This window comes from Pinus tabuliformis, chromosome 2_1 (genome assembly GCF_031772625.1).
Source record: "Pinus tabuliformis cultivar Carrire ecotype Pingquan chromosome 2_1, CPIR1, whole genome shotgun sequence".
In the NCBI taxonomy this organism is placed as follows: Eukaryota; Viridiplantae; Streptophyta; class Pinopsida; order Pinales; family Pinaceae; genus Pinus; species Pinus tabuliformis.
In genome coordinates this window covers 178,053,183-178,071,900 of record NC_142299.1, presented here as the reverse complement: position 1 = coordinate 178,071,900, position 18,718 = coordinate 178,053,183, and the positions used below count along the sequence as shown (strand labels likewise).

The 18,718-nt window shown below is 38.0% G+C and overlaps 1 pseudogene; it reads right to left on the bottom strand.

The window, feature by feature from the left end:
- Nucleotides 1–1,149: 1,149 nt before the first annotated feature.
- LOC149199293 (E3 ubiquitin-protein ligase AIRP2-like) lies at nucleotides 1,150–1,950 on the bottom strand (annotated as a pseudogene).
- Nucleotides 1,951–18,718: the final 16,768 nt, after the last annotated feature.

The following is an 18,718-nucleotide window of genomic DNA, read 5'->3' as shown; positions in this document are numbered from 1 at the left end:
AGTTTTTGCTTTCTAGATTGTTACCGTGACAAATCTAGGGTAATCCCTGACAAATTATGCTTGGGGCTATAATTGTGGAGCCATTGAGTGCAGAATTGATGAGTAGATCCTGTAGCAAGAGAGATCTGAACTGTGCAGGGCGATTGAAGTAGGCAAAGTGTCCAGGTTACAGATGTAGCGGCGAAGAGTGGCCAACAATGGGGTGGCACTAAAACTACTTATGTGATAGATACGGAAGAAGAAACTCATCACAATTTCGAAAGTATTCATATTTGCCATTTAAAATGTAAATTCTTCTGATTCCTTTTTCAAGAAAACAGTGGGAATTTATAGATTGTGTTTCTTTGTTTACATTAATGATAAAAGATCCAGACGAAATTCCCTGAAGGCTTGTTCTTTTTCAGGGTTTGAGTGAAAAATGTCGCTGCGTATGTATCCTACTTATGGAAAAGGGTATAAACAGTTTTGGGGCAACAAAGATTGCTCCAGAGAAAATTCCAAGAAACTGAAATCATTTTAATTGAATTTGAAATTGTAGAAACCTTGAACCCCTTTCTTGGTTTGAAATCAAAGTTGAAGATGATTGGTGTGAGTAGAAGGAAAACGAGTGTATGGGAGTATGGGAGTCTAGAAGGAAAAATATCTGGAGACACAGATTATGTGAGGAAGCAAAACACAAAGATGGTCTAAAACTATTGTTAGAATTGGATATCAAAGAAACCTGTTAACCTATTGCGAATGAGTGATGCATAAGCAGTGTTATGTGGGGGCAATTGGTGTGTGACCAATGTTCTGTGTGAACTGGCGATCATTGGGAGTTGTTATCTGGAGACACAGATTAAAGTATAACTGAAAATTTTGGTTGAGACTATTTCCATTTTTGGAAAGCCAAATTGTAAAATGCCCTTTAAAGGAAGGATGTGTAGGGATTGCAGAAATTTCCAGAATCAAATTCTTGATGTAAATATTTAAAAATTCACCTTATATTAAAGGTTTCTAATTTTTTTGAGAGCTGCTAAAAATGGGAAGACATAAAAATCTAGAGAAGCTTCTTCATTGGACATGACCAATCCTACCCATTATAAGAACAATAATCAGCGATAAGTCATGGACGATGTTGTTGATTTTCTAGTGATAATTCACATTCATTCACTTCATATAGGAATCATAATGAGAATCATAAACCTAAAACAGGCTCTCTGGCACTATAAGTGGCAACTTATCAATGTAATTAAATAGCCTTTTTAAGTTCTCTTTTCCCAATGTTTCCATGTCAACAACTTCTTCACTACTTGTAAAAATCCACAAGTCTGTTGAGTTCACTCTTTTCAAGTTATCACTGCAGAAAGGGCATGATTCTGATCGTCCATGCCTGCAAAACACAGCAATAACAACTGACAACGTTAATTATAAATATGTCAAACCTTTCAATGCTCCTGTCTCATGTAAATGTGCCTAACCCTGAAACTAGGGGTAAGATGATCTTTCAAGCTCAAAAATAGAATTATGCTGTTAGAAAAATAAGAAACTACAAAAAATAAAATACATTACTAGGATTCATTGCTCCTACCATTCCCGATAGCAATTCAAACACATTGAATGACTGCAGTTAGGCAATACAACTTTGGTCTGAGTCTCCAAACATATTCCACACTCTTTTTCACGTTCCAAATCAAGCTCAGAAAGATGTCTCCTTTCTTCATGAACACGTTTCTTGTATCTTTCTTTGCAAATCAGTTTCTGCTTATTATCTTCCATCTCTGTTATACCTCCTTCAAGTTGCAGCAAGGAAGGATATATAACAGCTGCCCAAGACAAAATCTCCATTAGATCACAGTTGTTATACCTCCCTTTTCCTCTTTATTTAGAAAAGAAGAAAACAACTTACCATAGAATTCTCGAAGACTGGCTTTTCTTTCATATGTAGACATTGTTGTTGTTCCATCTGAATACAACTGCTAAATGGAAACACTGCAGTATTAGAAAGAATAAGAGAATAAACAATGTGGCAGTGAATTAAACCACCATGAAATACCAATATCAAAGATAAATAGTAAATACCATAAAAAAATAATAACTAGTGAATAATTAAAAATATTAGATTTTTTCAGATTGCAGAGGTACTCTGGGTTCTACAAAAGGGGATTCAGATTTGAAGCAGGAGTAATTTTTACAATAGCAACATAGACCTAAATAACAAAATCATATTATTCAATATAATTTAGTTGAATTTCAAGCCAGTCAAACAACGGAACAATTCCTAGAGGAAAAAAAACAAAATAAGCATAGGACCTTATATATTAGTATGTACAGAAGTCCTAATGTGCTTGCTAGGCTGCAATCAGCCCACTGTACAAGAAAAAGGAACAGCTGTGCTATGGGGCTGTATGATAATCTCATTTGAATGCAGGCGCCATCCTACTCCCTTGTAAATGAAGATCCCCTGCATAATGTTGAGTATTTTAGTCCAGAATGCCAAAATCTTGGAAAAGCCTTAACATAATTTCAAAAAGGTAAAAGAGAAACAGAAAATAACTATTTGGAAAAGAACATAAAAGTAAAAAGGAACAGTTGAATAAAGATGAGGGTCTCTTGTTGACTTCCATTTCTGTAGAAAAATTCAAAGAATTTTATCATAACAATCCAGCCTCACTGTAAAGCCAGATTCTCAATTTCCAAATAAAAAAACTGAAACCCCAGGTAGAGTCTGCTTGGATCAGGCATATCTTTACCACCTCTTAAAAAACGCTACGTAGGAAAATTTGTGGCTAACCATCTATTGAGTCAATACCATAGATACCGTTTTGTTCAAATTAAATGGCAATCTGCTTTTGCACAATACTACACAAAATAGCTCAAATCATTTTCCAATTACTGGTATTTCCCCTCCAATAAGGATTCAATTATTTTACCTCTTGAACAGCATTTTTCGCAACGGTATCAGTTGTTAATGGTGGCCAATGACAATCTAAAAATTAGTGAGGCTTCTAACACTTTGCTAGCCAAAGAAAGTTCTACCCATTGGAAGGTCTTCAAGTATTTTGTACATAAAAGGGTAACTCAGCAATTAGAAGGACTATAAATATTTTTCATGGTAAGGGTAGGAATTCAAAAACTTTAAAATAGCAATTCAGTCAATAAAATGGCTTTGAATATTTCTCTAGTGGAAAGGAAGAATCCCTCAAAAGTGCTTAAAAAGGCAGTTTCCCCAAAAGCATTTTACCTGTCAAGAGGGCTTCAAATGCCTGGCCCATGAATTGGAATTTAACTATTAACAGATTTCAATGCTGCAGTGAATTTACTGATTGGAATTCCTCCACCCTCAAAAAACTATAGTTGAAATAGTATGCCTATAGACAGTTGAAGGCATTTGAATCATTTTTTTGTTAATGGGCATTTCCCATTTTCCATCTGCACTTCAGATACTATGTCGTAGAAGAACTGAAAACCAGATACCTTTACATTGCCAAAAGGGCTTTGAATATTTTACAATAAATAAGAAAATTCTTCGGCAGAAGCTCAAACATTTCACTGCCTATCTTGGCCATCAGAAGGACTCCAAATACTTTGCCTTCTCAATGAACCTGGAATATTACTCATCCGAACCTTCAAAATTCAAATATTTTTACTCCTTTGTAAGAAATGCCAGGCTACTACCTGCATGTCAAGGTAAAATTATGTTGAAACTTTCCAAATATGTAATTTGATTCTACATGTAGGAGAACCATCAGTGTACCATTAATCTCAGCGCTGCAAATCCAAGTAATCCGAATACTGATGGTATCAAGTGTTTCAAATTGATCCATATTAGCACACAGGAGAACACGTTCCTGGAGGGATTTGAGAATTAGGCATTAAAGGCGTTTAGATAGTATTAGAAAACTTATAGACAGTAATATTTATGTATGGATAATATAATTCGAGGTAGAGTTCTACATAATAATAAAATTTTATGGATTAAAATATCTACTCATGACTGGGATTAAGCTGTAGACATAATTCTAGATAATAATGGGGAGACAAATCTAGACAATAGGAAGAAATTAAAAATTATAATAAACATTTATAGATAAGGATGAAGATGGATTAAGCTCCCATTTAAAGGGGTTCAAGCTTGAAATCTAATCTTGATGTAAGGAAGCATAGAATAGACTGGGGATAAGCTTTATGGAAGAGACTGCCTCAATTAATTTCAATGAATAAGAATTTGGCTGTTGTGCTCCTGCTTATTTTTTTTTATTTCTAATGTTAATGGGTTGTTTTTTTCTGATGTTTATTTGACCTTTCCTGTATTGCAATCCCATCAAGCCCATTCTGATTGCATCACCCCAAATTACTACATACTTCAGCGGACTTGAACCCCAATCAGACGAGACCCACTTCATCCCTGACATACCCACAACATATTCTGTAACCACTTCTGATTTTTCATCACTTTGTACTGCTACAGAAGCAGCTCCCCCCTGTCATAAAGCCCTGCGTTTGTTTCTATTCTTTTAAAAACTTCATTGACCAAATACAAAAAGATGTTATTTATAGCCCAGAACATCAGGATCAAAACAGTGCACAGCATGAAAATAATTGTTACACAAATTAGACAAAGGAACCATCAATTCCAATCTTATCAAAACAATCATATATATTTTATTTGTAGAAATTCAGACAAGTAAATAGAACATTTAAAATATTTGCACTGTTTTGCCTCTTAAAATGCTTGAAAATGAAAGTTTGAATTGTATCTTGGACAGAGCATAGATTAATAAGTGCTAAAAGCTTGCTTTGAGGGCCAGAGAAATACATAGTGTTTTGAATGGTGGGTTTGCCAAAATGGAATCTAAAACCACTATATTTGAGGACTTAAGTATGTAAAACAAAATACTTTGAAAAATACAATACATGAATTTAAAATCGGTTTCAAAATTTTAATAATGTTAATGTTTTACTTCTACTGTCAACCAGTAATGTAAGTGATTTGTTTTAACATTTGCAAATCACAAATTTCTCCACTTTTCATTTACCATGTACAACGTTGTAATTTACTTTTTATTTAGAAAAAAATCGTGCTGCCAATAATCTATTGAACCTATTGAGCTTTAAGTATGAACGCGTTCTACACTTACTATATTAATATGAATGGTTTGGTTTTGGTTTTGTTCTTCTAATATCAAATGTACTGGTACAGGATGGTCAACGTGGTTATTGCCTTCGTCACTACATACCTTTATATATGCTTGACTATCTATAAAACTTTCTTCCTTTCACTAATCCTATCGGCCTCTCTTTGTACCTTTTGGGACAATTGCTAGTTTACCAACAACCAATTTTTAATGGTTAACTCTAGGCAATGATGCAGCCTTACTATTTATTCCTTCTAATCGATGGATTTCTCACCTTGTCTTGAGGATGAACCACATTAGTTGGTTTGAAACGTCGACCAAATCCTAACAATGTGATTAATCTGAAAGACTTACATCGACATTATGGAACACAAAAGTCTTAGGTCTAACATATATGTTAGTTTTTGTAGCATCGAATGTGTTCTAGCCACGAAACTTGGTCAAGAGGATAGAATACATGAGATCTCGAAAACCCAGAAATCGTCTCTAAAACTTCCACCTAGAAATGACTTTATAAGATTATTAACCCATTTTTTAATGTTTCCTAAGTCTAAAGTTAGGAGAACTAGTTAATTAATCATAATTAATTGAGTCAAGGTGAGAATGGTCTAGAAACTTACATGGATCAACTTTAATATGATCCTAGCCCTTGATTAGGATTTAATCTTAGTCATTGGAGTCCCAACTCAGGATTATAAGAAGAAGTCAATGAGCACTTGAAGAATACACACCAACAATTTGATTTCCTTGGTAGATCGATTCTAGAGAGTAGCAGTGGTTGCCAGAGAACCAGAGATCGAAGCAAATTCAGTGAGGGGAAAAGACAGTGATTTGGAGGAAGTTTTCCAGATCAAGGGACGCAACAATAGGAGGCTAACTTATTCCAAGTGGGGCAACATAGAGGACTATGTAGTTTCTTTATAAAAGCAACTCGATTTTGCTGGAGGAAAAATCGTTTTCAGTTCCAGAGGTCGGACAGAGGTTCCAGTGTATCAGAGAAGTGATTTCCTCGGCAGAGACATGCATAATGACTTCTTTAGAGGTAGTTCTGGGGTACACATCATAGGGCCAGCACAAGCATTGCGCAAAGACCAATGTAAGGGTTACAAGAGAATGAGTTTCTGAAGGAAAGTTGTGTTGGAGTTTCTTGTGGAAGAAGGGTAATCCCCTTAGAGATTTTTTGGCCAGATTTACTTGTTGTTTGGATTGCCAGTTGGGCATCCATAGTTTGTACTTATATTTCATTGTTGCTTAATAATAAAAACCCTCAGTTGTTGCACTGATTTTCCCAAGTTGGGTGCTTCTGGTGAAATTTGTGCAGAAATAATGATGTCACTTTTATCTAGTGCTATTATTTTTCCGCAGTTTATTTACAAAGGTTGCAGTGTGATTAATTTGATATTTGTCGTAGAAAATGAATTGTTAACTTAATTAACAATTAGAAGAATTAATTCTAGTTGCTGCAATAGGATTTCAGTTTTGAAATTTTCACATGGTATCAGAGCATGAGTGATCAGCCGGGAAGCTCAAAAGAAGAGGTGAGAATTTTGTTGTTCAGTGGAAGAAATAGGATGAAATTCTCAGACAACATAAAACCCAGATAAGCAAGCCAAATTGTTGGGACATAAATTCAATTTTTAGTTGCAGGGTTGTAGAAAAGCTGAGTTGCTCGATATAGTGATTCCAACAATTAGAGGGAGCAACAACAACTCAGATTTTCGCTGAGCATATTTAAGATTATATGCATAGAGATTTGCAGCAGTTTCATTTGTAGAATCAACATCGAGTGGAAGAGAAAAATCACACAGAACAGAGGGAAAATTTATGTCTGGGAACTTCAAGTCTCAGAATTTTGATTTTTCCAAGGCAGATTGGCAGTAGCAGCTAGCAGATATACGCATTCTAGAAATGAGTGCAAGTATTAGAGAAAAAACTAAGTAGAGGGAAAGAGGGATTTTTTGACAGTTTTTGAGGTGTCCACAACCGAAATTAGCGATCAGGATAGGTTGTAGGCTTCCTCCAACTATGTCATCTGGAAGGCCAGAATGTCCTTCCTGTTAGATGAATATGGCCTGAAACTCTACATAGACAGTGTTATGGTAGTTCATGAGGATGTCGTCAGCTGAAAGAATATGTTAAGGAAATGGTGAAAGTGAAGCGGTTGATCCTGGATGGAGTCTAGGACCATATAGTCTCACATATAGCAACCAAGGGAATAACCAAAGAGATGTGTGATGCTTTCTCCACACTATATTAGGGTACTTTTGAGCATAGGAAGATGTTCCTGGAAGAAAAGATGAGATGCATTAGGATATAGAAGGGGGAAGGCAAAGATCCATTCCTCACCAACTTACAATTGTTGGGGCAACGCCTCAACCTTCAGAGCTAGTACGGTTGGCAATAAACAATGTCTCGGAGGATTGACAAGTCTTTGTCTAGATCATATTGGGCAAAGACAAGCGACCAGAATGGGAAAAAATGTGGTCTGATTTGTAACAGGTGGAGTTGAGATGAGCTCTGCTAAATAACTCCATCAATGGTAGCAGCAATAGCAATAGATCGAAGGGGGTGAAGGAGGAGGAGAATGTGGCGCTCACATCAAAGGGTCCTAGTCAGGGGTAGGGGGAGCAGAGAAAGAAGAAGAAGGATATGTCAAAGGTCAAATGCCTCAAAAGTGGTGAGCTCAATCACTACAACATGTAATGTCCTCTTAGGAAGAAGGAAAAGTAACAGAAGCAAGACCAATAGACAACATCAACTGAGATCGATAATTTGTCCTCCAGGTTGGAGGAAGACTTCACGATGTTGGCATCCATACCTCTAGGATTGAGGTGGGGTGACTTGCAGTTGTAGCCCTAAAGAGCTACAAATTTGGGCAGGTTCCACTGAGGATTGCACCTCATGGATCATTACTTGGCTACGGGGGACCACAATATTCAGTAGCAGAATGGATCAGTGTCTAGAGGTGCAGTTAGATTCCAGAGTGACAGTTCCAGAATAGTGTAATTAGGTGCTAGAGAGCATAGATGTAGAGTGGTACAGTGCAAAGTTAGCAACAACACATATTCTTTAGAGTCAATACAGAGGCTAGTGGCAGTTAGGGACTCGGGAGCCATATGCATCATACTAAACACAATTGATTTATTATTTTGGATGCTTCTCATTTGCAACAACAACAGAAGAGAGGGAATTACAGTGCAGATGCAGGGTTGGTAGTAGTATGGCAGTGTTAGTAGTAGCATAGATGCAACATTACAATTTCATAGTGGTTGGTGGGTAGCAGTGGGCAGACATCAACAATGTGATAAAGGGATGATACAAAGACATAGTGTTGTAGCAGGTTGTGCAACACTAGAAAACAATCCTCGTTAAGGTAGATTGTTATTTTTTGTAGCATCAGATGTGTTCTAGACACGAAAATTGGTGGATAGACTAGAATACATGAGATATCCAAAACCCATAAATCATTTCTAGAAATTCCACCTAGAGATGACTTAATTAGATTATTAACCCATTTTTTTAATGTTTCCTAAGTCTTAACTTAGGAAAACTAGTTAATTAATCAGAGTTAATTATGTTAAGGTGAGAATAGTCTAGAAACTCACATGGATCAACTTCAAGATGATCCTAGCTCTTGATTAAGATTTAATCTTGGTCGTTGGAGTCCGAACAGAGGATTATAAGAAGAAGTCGATGGGCACTTGGATAATACACACCAACAATTCAATTTCCTTGGCAGATCAATTTCCAAAGAGAACCAATAGTTTCCCAAGAGCCAGATATGGAAGAAGAGTCACTGAGGGGCAGAGATAATTATTCAGAGGAAGTTTTCTAGATCTAGAGAGGCAGCGAAAAGAGGTTGAGTTATTCCCAGTGGGGCAATGCAGTTTTTTTATAAGAGAAAATTGATTTTACTGGAGGAAATATTGTTTTCAGTTTCAGAGGTTGGATCAAGGTTCCAGAGCACTGAGAAGTGATTTCCTGAGCAGAGATAGGTATAAAGACTTCATCAGAGGCAGTTTTGGGCTATACGTATGTTGTAGCAGCTACAACCACCCTCCGAAATTTTAACTCGCATGCAAATTTAGGAGCCTACAATGGATCTTGTGATCAATCATTCCTTGGTCACTTATTGGTCAGTTGATGATCTCAAGCCCCCCTCCTTGATGTTAATATTTTCTCACGTTCTCATATTTATGTAGAAGGTGTCATCTTTGGGCATGGGGACTATCATTTGTCATGCAAAGGGAAGTTTTTTCCACTTCAAGGGGAAATTTTTATGTGTATGGGTTGTTCTCATTACATAGACATGTTTCACACTCACTTCATGCACTCTTGTCATGAAGGTTGTTTCATCGAGCTGAGTATGTTTTATATGTCTAGATGGTCTATGTTGTATCACTAAGTGTTCAAGTTTGTGACCATAGTTAAAGTTATATCACTACTCACATCAAGTCCATTTATCCCAAACATAGCCAGATTTTGGAGTTTGCCGAGCAATCTAGCCTCATCCAGCTTTTCAGAAATACACACTTCACTTCTGCAACCCTCAAGAATGTTCCCTTGCCTGCTGGAACCGCGTAATGTGCAAAGACCCCAAACCTTCCTTGGCATCTAAAAATGCAGAGTGGTTTCCTCCAGTGTCCTTCCCCCAGTCAAAACTCACTGTCTTTCGAAAATGTGTAGTGTTGTCCTTCAGCTACCCAATCTGTCTTGCAACCTGACACTTGATAGATGTGTCCTCCCAGGACCCATCCCATAGCAGTGTCTTTTATCTCAAAACTTTGCAGTGTTTTCCTAGCTTTCCAGTCTGCCTTGCATTCAGAAACTGCGAAGATGTGTCCTCCCAGGACCTCATCCCGATAGTATTCACTGCCCGATGAAACTGCGCAGATGTATATCTCAGTGACCATAAGGAATGATGATATGCTAGATGACTCTCAAGGAGTTGAGGAGAAAGACCAAGGAACCAAGTTATCACAAGAGATCGGGACCGTATGCAAACTCTGTTGGACGCATAACCATATGGAGGGTAAGTACGGTAAGTAAAGTACATATTTTTTAAGTACATCTCTTAGTGTAGCTTCAAGTACTGTTGATCAACATCATATCATTATGTCTTCAATAACATTCATGTCTGCAAGCACTAAAAGTCATTCCAAGTGTTTCCTCTACATGTCTTGCTTCCTTTTCGCTTGTTGGATTAACTCTCATCTTTTGACATGTTGATTGTTGTGCCATGCTTGTGATTTGGTTCTAGTGATTTCAAACGTTTTTCTTTGTGTGTTTCGGTTGTCTTAGCTATGTGAACACCCATCACACTCACACACAAAAGTTGTAAGCATTGTCACGCAAGTACCGTCACGGTCATCTGAAGGTCTATCCCAAGTGTCACACTTGTCTCTTTCACCTTTAGATAGTCCCACAGAGGGTCATTCTTTGATATGTTGTCCCGGTGGTTAGTGTCATCACGTTTTCAAAGTATGCTAAGTGTGTGATCACAATGTCGAAGTCATCACAGGTTCACCTGCCTCTCACACTTAGCCATTTTCCTGAAAATATCTCGACATAACAACTTCACTTCCCCGAACCCCGATTGAGTTTCCCTACGTAGTCTCAACCCTCAGTGGTGATCCTCTAATGTCTGGAACTACATAGTGCTTGAGGTTGTCCCCCAGGCCAGATGCACTGTGCAATCCCTAAAGTGAGCAACATGTCTGCCTCCAAGAACTGCTAGAAATTGCCTTCCGTGACCAAATTGAACTGTGCATTTCTCAAGCACAGTCATCAAGCCTCCCTCTTGCCTACAGGAAGCCTACACTGATCTGAGACCTAGGGCTGCACTGCTCTCCGTAACTACAAAAATATGCCCAGCTGATTCCCCTGCTACCTTCCCTGCGTTGTCCTTAGAAATTGCAAAAAATTACCCATCTGAATCTTGTTACCTTGCTCTACAATGCCTCCATAAATTGCGTAGATATGTCTAGAAATTCCCTTGTTTCCTGTCCTCCATCGTTCCCATAAATTGCACAGCTATGCTCAACAGGTCCCTCTACAACCCTACTCTGTCTTCCCTCTATAAACTGCGCAAAACTGCCTAGCAGTGCCTCTACGACCCCACTTTGTCCTCCCTTTGGAAGCTACACATAAACTTCCCCCTCAGGGTCCCATCTTGCAACTGACACTGTTTCACTGCACAATTCTACCTCCCAGTGATCACTGCGTAGTTTCCCGACAATGCAGGTTGTCCTCTCGGAATGCCTCATTCTAGTCTCAGCTACACTCTGCGTTGTCTCTATGAGTTGTTCTCCCTCCCTGTCACCCAAAACACGAGAATAATGCATCATGCTAGACTAGAAGATTTTGGATTTGATTTCATCCCATCATGAGTGAATCGCAAGAACAAGTACACTGATGGATCATGGCAAGATGACAAATGGGATGAAGAAGAAGCACACATGATAGAAGACGTACTTGCAATTGGATGAACAAATGGATCACATCAAGCAGCAAGTGAAATAAACACATGCACGGAACCATCTTGCAAAGACCAAGACCATTGAAGACCCCACAACACCAATCTATGTGAAGGTGAAGACAAAGTACATCCAAGGACACATCCATCACTTAGCAGCGCAACAAATTGACATGGACACCACAGTCAGCCATTACATGTCAATAGTGTCATGTCGAGTTGTGTTATGAGTTGTCTTGGCCACCTCACTACTATGAGCCGTATCTATTGTAATAAAATGTAATGTAAAGTGAAATTCCAAGTGTCATTAGTGGAATGAAAACAATCATATGTAATGTAAAGAGTTATATGTAATGAAGTTGAAGAGTCATGAGGGTAGGCCAAGAGTCATAAAGGGGAATGTCAAGGGTCACCCCACACTTTTCTATATATAGAACCTCATAACTCATAGAACATGCTTTTGGGATCCAAGCTTTTGGCTAGGCATTTCTTAGAGGAGGCTTGGAGAGTATTGTGATGAGCCTTGGCTTCTCCACGGTGCAGAGAGAGTACATCTCTTAGGAGGAGTAGGCGGTGTTGACTGTAATGTTCCACTATTGGGGCTAGTGGCTGTCAATGGTGTATGTATGGATGGAATTTTCACTTTATATAATATAACAGAGCCAATACGTATTCATGCATATGTTTTTATTACAGATTGACTATTCTGGTTACTTTAGCAATGCATGTTGTTTAACTTAAGAATTTTTGTATGAATTGTTTTGTATACGATTGTATGAATCTGGTTGAAGTCGTGTTGTTTGTTTAAAACGTCACTTTGGATTGTGGACTATTCTGCTTTTTGGCTTGTGATGTCATTTAGCGCATGTGTTCCTTTTAGGCTGCGTACCATTACAAGCTTCTAAGGGAAACACTTTTCTCCCTCCATGTGATAGAACCCCCACGAATCTCACTTGACTCGTTGCAAGGTCACACACTTGCTTCTGAAAAATATATCACACTTACCTGATCTATAAACTGGCGTGGATATTCCACTGGATAGTGTTGACATGGCGAATTTTCACTATACCAACAAGGGGAACTAACCCAATCACAGACCCCAATTAGATCTACTTTCGTTTGGAATGGCTAGTTCCAACGGGTTTTAAAGGACCCCGTAAACTGTTAAATGTGTTGAAATATTTCTTTTGGGAGGAAGAATTCAATGAAATCAACAAAAGAAAACAACTAACCTCTATGTATCAAATCATATCTACACTACTTCTAACTACTCTAATCTAGCCCTAACTATCCTAATCTATCCCGCAGGAGAAAAACAAAGGAGGTTAAACATCATATATAAATCCCAAGTCCAAATGAATCAATTACTGGTCCACATAAGAACAAGGCTATATTAAATCCTAATCGCAATCCAATTACTTATACAGGAATATACATTCCTGTCCATACAAATAACACTTGCAACTAATGTTTAACAAATTCTGGAATCAACAACCTTTCATGAATTATCAATGCTATTGAATTACATTCAAATAACCAGGAATAACCATGAACTACTAGTTATCAATATGCACAAAGAAAATCACATTTGTTTTTATACCAGCAACAACACACTGATCCTAAACATACGAGAGAAAAGGGAAATTAATCTGAAACAACAAGCTCCTTCTTGAACTGAACGATCTTCTTTATTCACAATAAATCAAATTTGTTTTCTCCAAAAAAAAGCCCCCATCTCCTATGCGGAGGTAATACTTATGCCTCTCTGGAAATGATTGTCAGTCTTCTTTTAACCTTTCATCTCCCCCTCTTCTTTTCAATACACAACTCAGAGTATACAAATGTAGAATGGTCGGTGTAACCACAGACACGTAGCGGGCATATCTGCGGGAGCGCTTCGTTTCCTAGGGGAATGAATAGATGTTGATTAGAAGAGGATGACTGTGTGTCATCTCTTCATGATGAAACCCAGGACAACCTCTCTATCAGAATATACAGGCAATGCATGGAAACCAACTAAGAATGCCAAAGGCCAGATTTTCAACAGAACACGCCTGCATATATGAGTTCTCTAGATCTGCTTATGCATTCTTTTACTCCTCGTCTGCACAGAAAATTTGTATTAGCTATGATTATTAAAAATATGCCAAACATGCTTCTAAACAACCATTGCATTCAGCTACCATTTCTATTAATCTCACAATGTAGAACAACCATGATTATGAGGCCATTGGACCTGTTATAACCTATATTCTCGTTGCCCACAACATTCATTATTATTCAAGAATCCATTAACAACGCTTCAATAGGAAAACCATTCAATTTACATGATTTTCTTTTAAAATTTGGAACCACAACATTTATCGAATGCATAGGAAAACACAGGAAAACCCATGTCCGGGCCGTAAGGCCGGACTTCAAATCTTATATAGCTAAGCCTGTAACTATCAGCGGGTCTGCCGTATCGCAAATTGCTTTACGTATAAGCAATGAACTTTGCCGATTGCGATAAGTGATTGGGGAGGCGGACCCGAAATACATATGGCTATGGTTAATAATCCTTTTGGGTCCGTAATGTTGGCCTTCCCTTTGAAAAACCCCGACTTCAATGTTTTTTTTGAAAAACACAAGAATATACAGGAAAACCCGCGTCCGGCCATAAGGCCGGACTTGAAATAATATGCATCTTGGCCTATAACTATCGTCGGGTCTGGGTGGTAGCGGTGTGTCGTATATAAAAACCTCGGACCCTACCGATTGCGATATGTGATGCGGAAGTGGACCTGAAACATACATATGTATTATGCTTGATATTCCTATCGGGTCTGATTATTGCTTTGACCTTATGTATCTGTTCCGAACTCAAAGTATATATGTATTATGCTTAATAAAGCTGTCGGGTTCAATTATCACATCACCCTTATCTATGGGCTCCGAACCCGAAATGCATATGAAACATGGTTAATAACACCATCTGGTCCAGAGTATAGCGGCATGCCTTATATATAAAAGCCCCAAACCCCGCCCATAGCGATGTGTGATATGGCTCCGGACCTGAAATATATGTATTTGGGTTGATAATGCTGTCGGGTTCGGAAAAGAGCAGTGTATAGTATTGATTGCGATAGGCAAAAAAAGGGTGATTTATGCATGTTTGTGAAGCGTTTCCTTTGTAAAGGGTTACAATGGGAATAAGGTGCGATAGGAGGTTTTTGGGGGTTGGAAAGGTCCCGATGGAGGAAATGAATGGAGGGTTAGGAAGGGCTAGAGATGAATCATGCAGCAAATATTTAAAGAGGAGGTCTCAGCCATTAGGAATTGAAGGTTTGACTCGGCAACGAGTTAAAGTCTCTGGGATAAAACAGATCATTCAGAGAGGTGAAAGATCAAATTTTAGGGGACCCATTCAAAATTGCTACCAAGGTAGGTTTTGATAAGGTGGTGGTTGAGGTGACAATAGATAGTTCGTCACAACAGATCTGATAATATTATATTAAAAATATGAGATTCTACACTATTACAGTTTTATTTAGTTTCTAGATCTGTAAAATTAACTGTAATTAGTGCATGCATGTAAAAGTAAATCAAGAAAAAAGTAGAGAACGATAAAATAATATCACACACATAATACACAAGATATGCTCTGTGGGAAACCCTTTCGAGAGAAAACCCAGCTAAAAGGTGAGGCCACTTCGCTCTCTTTCTCTGTCTGGAAATATGGCTGCAGATACAAAGAAGTAATGCCTGTGGCCCGTGGGCTGCTACAGTGCACAGATCCTCCCTATGTTCTCTACCTCCTATCTCTCTTGGCTATCTTTGTTCAGCTATGGAACAAAATTCTCTCAAAAGAATGGAATGCATCTTCCCCCTAGTGGCCCCGCTATAACACAATCTGATAGCCTATTAGTGGTTAATTTTGACCACATCAACTATTAACTAAAGTTACAAAATAGACTCTCCTAGAGAATTTTACATCACAAACACGTGGCTAGCCCCTTTTCCATGAATAATGGGAGCTGACATGGCATCCTCCCAAAGTATAGGTGTGAAAACAGAAGGTTAACTTCTGAGTGGCATAACTTTTGCATATGGACTCCAATTGACACAATTCTTGCGCTGTCGGAAAGATTTCTATTTTTAAAGTAGCATGAAAAGAAACAAAATTTTACCCCCAAAAAATCTCATTTGATGCCTCAAAATGCTTCTAGAAGGTTTCAGACCTCGTTTCACCAAACTGGGTTCCACCTGTAAAAATAGTCCCGTGAGCTGATTCCTCCAATTTTTCAACTCCAAATACATCGAGATGGATGAAAAAGAATATAATGATTTAATTCAAATCATTACCTCTGAGCTCTACTATAGTCAAGGAACTACTATACTACCCACTGTTAGAAATCCTACTCCAAACGATCTGAGTTCTAGTTGGGACTTCTTACTGGGGAGATCCCCTAACATGTTGGCGGGTCCAGCACTGTCAACATTTCTGGCGCTAGAAGGAGGGCCAAATGACAAAATGAGTCCTCAAAGTCTATTTTGAATCTCTTCACATCTTTCATGACTTACATTACAATTCAACCTATGACATGTCTGTCTCATGGACGTGATTTTGAAGTTTCGGAGGATATCTTCAATGATTTGTCACGTAACTTGTATGATGGTGAAGGAAGAGCACCTTTGCTTAGTCATGGAGTTTCCTTCATGGGATTCTGTTAAAGAAATGAAATCCATGAGGATCACATTTCCTGTTCACTATTCACATTCACATTTCTAGGCTATGCACTAAAATGGTGTGTCGCATTGCCCACAGTGTCTATTCACTCTTTTGATCAATTGATCAGAGAGTTGGCATGTGATTTCTATTGATACAATCATAGAGAAATCAATAAAAAATTATGAAATTATGGAAAACACTTGATGAATCTATTGAGAAATTTCACAAATGCTTTTGTAATCTTGTATTTCAAATTCCTGAAGTTGAAATTGATTGGAAATTTCTCGATGAAAGATTTCAGTATCTTCTTCACATATCTAAAAATCTACATATATTAGAATCATTCGAACCCCTCCCATGATACCTCGGTGTTAGAGCTTCCAAATCTAAGACAGACAAGGTTATTGTGATAAGTGACTATATGTCCTCTTCTCACCAAGCAGTTCTAGCTTTGCAGTGCGAGGTGGGAGAAGGTGTGCGCACATCTGTTGAACTATCACATCCTCCCACCCAACCTGCTCTAGATATCTATGTATATTTAGCTTGCAAGCCTAATGGTTGTCACATGAACTCGTGCTCTCAGCCTCCACCTTTTGGTTCCATTGATCCACCATATTGTACTATGTTGTGTTCTCCCATTCCGAACTCCACATCTTGTGTTCAGGAGGATCAAGTTGTCAACAGAGTTGATGTTGTGTAGCCAACCTGCCCTGTCATTTATGATGAGTGTGTGCAAGAATCTAAAGAAGAACATGTGGTGAAGGATGACTTCTTTCCATCCGTACCTCATCCTCTCTATCTTGACATCTCTTGTGATCCTTCCACTTTTGATTTTCCTTGTGAAAACTCATCGCTAGATGTTTCTACTTCCGATCATTCACAAGATACACTGATGTTAGTATGCCATTGCATTATGAAGAGGACACATATTTCTCTGAAAATCAATTCAATCTTTCATCTGTCATTTCCCGATACACAGAGTGTGAAAATTCTTGTTCCCATCAACCCCTCTGCATGATTCATTAGATCATGAGGATGTCGATGATCATCTCATATTGTCTGGTCATGGAGTAAAGAGAAATAACATTGTTATGATCCAAAATTCTTGTTCCCATCAACCCCTCTGCATGATTCATTAGATCATGAGGATGTCGATGATCATCTCATATTGTTATTTCTCTTTACTCCTTCATTGGATCACAATGTTGATTCAATCGTTGTTGATATTTATAAGCCACTGGTCTTTGATTGTCTACCTGTTAATGAAGTGGAAACCCCTCAAGTGGTCGAGGCACTTCAACCTGCACTGATGGTTATGTTAGGCCCTCACTTTCCCGAGGTCAGTTCCACATCCGATCAGAAATCTGTTGAAACACACTAGGCTCCTCATCACTCTCCTGTTTGCATTGAAGATCAATCTAGTTCACATATTTCACTCCCTCCACTCGAGTCACGTGATCCCATCGCTCATGCATTGGAGGAGTCTTACACAATGAGCACTCTTATGAAACATAAGTTGTCTTTCTTTTTCATGTTTTCTCATTTTTCATAGTCAAAAGAGTGTACATGCTCATCATATGGACACAGTATGTTGCATCGCTATGGTATGTCTGCAGAAAGTTTGTCTTGCACATTTACTCTTTTCTTTTCTGTGGGTGCTTTTAAACTCAGAGCGTGTTGGGCTTCATTTTCTTGTATTTTTTTTTGCTGGTTTACATGATTATCTTTCTCGTTTACCATGCCTTCACCATGGGTCAACCAATGCGTTGATGGGAGCATTGGAAATATCATTTTATGTGAGCATGCCCATGCATTGTTTAGTGTAGGCGTAGGAGTAGTGTTTTCTTTTTGTTTGATTTATTTCTTGTTGTGTTTTGCTTGGATGTTTTTCTTTGCGTGTTTTTTTTCTTTCGCTTTACTTCTTCCCCTTTTCTTTCTTGTTTGTTTGCTTGTTTGCACCCATAGGTTAGGTTCACATGAAACCGTGTTTGGCTCTTGAGACAAGCCAAGAAAATATAACAGGACTTGTATAGCTTGTTCAGTCAATTTAATGTCTTAAAGAGAAATAATAATGTTGGATCATCTCATATTGTCTGGTCATATTGTCTGGTCATGGACTAAAAGCAAAATAACAATGACAATCTAAAACAAAAGGAAAAGACAACTATGATCTATTGTATGATCAATTACCCATAAACCATTCAATTTAGGAAGAAATCTTCTTGAAGTGATTAAGTACTTGATTATACATTAAATGAAAGAAAACATGATCTAGGAAAGCATAAAGAAAGCATGTAAAAGAAAACATGTAAAAACTTGCAATGACTGTGTAATCTAATGTTTTTAAGAAATCAATTTCAGAAGGGTTACCTTCTTGAAATGTTGAACATGAGATGACACAATAGATAAAAAATT